The sequence below is a fragment of the Helianthus annuus genome, chromosome 17 (assembly GCF_002127325.2).
Source record: "Helianthus annuus cultivar XRQ/B chromosome 17, HanXRQr2.0-SUNRISE, whole genome shotgun sequence".
Lineage (NCBI taxonomy): Eukaryota > Viridiplantae > Streptophyta > Magnoliopsida > Asterales > Asteraceae > Helianthus > Helianthus annuus.
The window spans coordinates 8,527,545-8,531,010 of record NC_035449.2 but is presented as its reverse complement, the minus strand read 5'-3'; the positions used below and the strand labels follow the sequence as shown (position 1 = coordinate 8,531,010).

Sequence of the window (3,466 nt, the reverse complement as noted above, 5' to 3'; positions counted from 1 at the left end):
AAACACCTTTAACTAATGTTAAATTTCATTTTTATAAATATTTAAAAAATCATATTTTTATAAAACAGTTTTTATAAAAAAATAGGATGTAAAAGTTTATATCTTTATTAACTTTATCTTTTTATTTAAGAAATACAAATTATTCGAAAAATCTATAATATTATATAATTATTTTTTCATATCTTGTGTCGTCCAACAGTTTTTTTTATAGAATGCACTAATGGATATATACGAAATCCTCGTGGAACATGACTGTTAAATTGAATAAGTTTAGTGTGTTTTGTAAATACAATCTTGAATTTACTCCAAACCAAGAGGTAGTTTTCATGTTTTGGCCATTCTTGGTAATTGAATTTATCTCTTTGGAAATGATCAAGTACGAACATGTAAACTATATAATACGAACATGATTAAGTACTAAAGTATATTAGTTCAATCGAGATGTAAATTAAAAGTGCAATAAAATAACACAAAACATAAACTTCAAATATAAAATAAACTTTATTATTCATGGGATAGTCTATATCAAACAAAAACAACTGAAAATGAAAAAAAACGTAAAAACACTTGATATATTAATCTCTTCTTTTTTGATCCGTTTTTCTTGTTTGTGCTCGAATCAGCAGTATCATCTAATTCATCTTCTTTCTCATCGTCCTCAGAATCATCAATTTATAATCTCGACCCATTTCCATTCAGAGAGTCTCTTAGATCTTTTCTTTTGATTCTCATACTTCCGATCCTTAAAAAACAAAAATTTAATAAAAAAGTTAAAAATGATTAAATAAATTAAAAAAAAGAACAAATATTGAATAAAAAAAATTTAAAAAGATTAAATAAATTTTAAAATTACCTCTTCACTAAATTGACGTTGAAGCTTAGACTTGTATGGACTGAACATTGCACCATAAGAAATAATTTCAACACTATTATCACCATCATCCTACAATAAAACACCAAATAATAACATAACGAACTTGTTAATATGAAAGATTATAAGCGAAAATATTACTTAAAAACTAACAAAAGCTTGTTCGACAACTGGGGTGTTTAAATTGGTGTGTTGAATCTGAAAAATCAAATAAGTTAGTATTCACATAAAAGTAAATAAAAGAAAACAATTATTCATTATTGCGATATAACAAAACTTATCATAGAACCGACCTTAGATTTTTCAATATCGCATGCTTGTTTTTTCGCATCAAGTGAATTCAGAACTGGCTCCATATTTTAAATCTGTTTAGCAACAGAAATGTAGAATTGTGAGTGTTTGCTATGTATTTATAGTAGTCCATTAGGGTTTAGTTTTAGATTGGTCATCCATTTATTTAGGAAGTTTGTTGTGAGTTTTAAGTTTTTAAAATAAGATGCACATATCCTGTTTAGTTTGTTGTGGCATGTTTAATAGGAAGTTTGTTGTGAGTTTTATCGATACTTACTATATTAAACATGCCACAACAAACTGACTCTGTACAAGTAAAATTAGGGAATATTTTAGTTTATTAATGCCGTTCAAAATAAAAAACTTGGGTAAAAAACAAATGTTAATGCACGTTAGCTAGGTAATGGTCAAAGCTGGCTTGGGTAAAAAACAAATGTTGGCTTTAATCAATTGTACATTTACGCATCGGCTATTTGTACTTTATGAACGCACGGCGAAACTAAAAAAGACAACTATCGAAACGTTTAAAAAAATGTGCCGATCGTCATGGTACCTTTGGATTTTTTTAAAACATTACGGGTTGTAAGATATCGCAGGAATAGATTAAAGAATTAAAGAGGGGGGGAGTGTAACTAATTACCCATAATTATGTTAAATGTCAAGGGTTTAAATGTAATAGATTGAGGGACTAAAAAATAATTATGGTTTAAAAGACCACTTTACCCTCATTCTAGGGGTTTATTTATAAATAATGGGGGAAGAAGTTCTTAACTTTTGGGAATCCTTCCCTCATGTATTATAATATAGTATAGATAATAAGAATATCAGTTTTCATAATTCCTATAATGTTTAAATTAATTTGCAATGATAATAATAAAAGTTTATAGTAAGTAATAATAACTAGAAACTTAATGCTAATTTCTTGTTAATTAATCTTAACTAGAATTACGACCCGCCGCAATGCGGCGGGAATTCTTTAGTTATAACTAAGTCGATTTAGGATGCGCACGTTATGTTAAACCTGTCAAACGGGAAAAAATAGACGATGTAAAAACGTTCACCCACACACGCACGTTGCGTCGTGTTAACTCGCGTTAGAACGAAATGTAAAAACGTTAAACCAAAGACACACGTTGCGATGTGTTAAGTCACAAAATTTCGAATGAGCTATAAAGCGAAAAAATTTGAAAAATCCCCAAAGCCAAGGTTACAACAACGGAACAACCATATGAATAACCATTTTTTCTTTGAAAACCCCCCAAAAGCCAAGATTACAACACATAAGTAAAAAAAATCAAAGTGGTTAAATCGCAAAAGATTGAAATTTTTGAATTAGAAGTGAAAAATCAAATTAATTAAAGAGGTTAAATTACCAAAGATTAAACTTTAAACTTAAATTGTCAAAGATTAAAACTCTAGGGTTAAAAAGGAAACAAAGATTAAAACTTTAAGCTTAAATTGTCAAGGATTAAAACTTGAAGGTTAAAATGAAAAATTCCATTTTTTTTTGAAACTCTCCCAAAGCCAAAGTTACAACCACCTTATGCTTAAAGTGGTTGCTTATTTATAGGTTACTAATGTTAGTTTTCCATATAGGAAAAGGTTGAAGATACAAGTTTAGTAAAACTCCAGGGCTTGTTTGGTCATTATCAAGACTTATAGTTCAAGGGCCGCTATGTTTTTTTATTTGAACGGCTAACTCACACCATCCAATCCTACTCCTAAATCGACACCTATGTCCACCAAGGGGCATAAACCCTCAACCAGGTGGAACACCTTACCAACACACCTTGATACTACTAAGCTATAAGCCTTTGGGTCAAGGGCTATCATGTTAGAAATCAAACAATGCAAGTTGCCAATTTAGCATCCGATCATGCTCTACTTTTTGTTATATTTAAGCTTGCTCTTTTTATTTACCAAATACTTAAAGGTTTGCAAATTGATATAAAGAATAATTATCATATTCAAATGAGAGTATATGGAAAATCAAGAACTTACAATTTGTCATGAGGACAATTGTGACATTGGATCAAAGTAGACATTTGAACGGCTTGGTCTCTTATCACATTGGATCTTGATACGATCCATCATATTCTCCATAACAGTCTCAGCCTCAGCACGCAAACTAGAAAACCTTGCTTGCAACTTAGCCCCAAGTGATCTAGGCACCTTTTGCAGTAATCCTTCAATGCTTCGCAACAATGAAATCATGCGGCGAGTATTTTTATACCCTTTCTCAAACGGCTCATTCAGATCTTCCCAATAACTCTCGATATGTGTCATTCTTTCATAAAAATTGTG

General features: G+C 30.1%; 1 long non-coding RNA gene across 1 annotated transcript; it reads right to left on the bottom strand.

Moving 5' to 3' along the window:
* Positions 1-693: 693 nt before the first annotated feature.
* Positions 694-1,323, bottom strand: LOC110926086. The gene is made up of 3 exons (XR_002584969.2): positions 1,165-1,323; positions 854-943; positions 694-742 (listed from the first exon to the last, which is right to left on the bottom strand). It is a non-coding gene; the product is annotated as an uncharacterized LOC110926086 (long non-coding RNA).
* Positions 1,324-3,466: the final 2,143 nt, after the last annotated feature.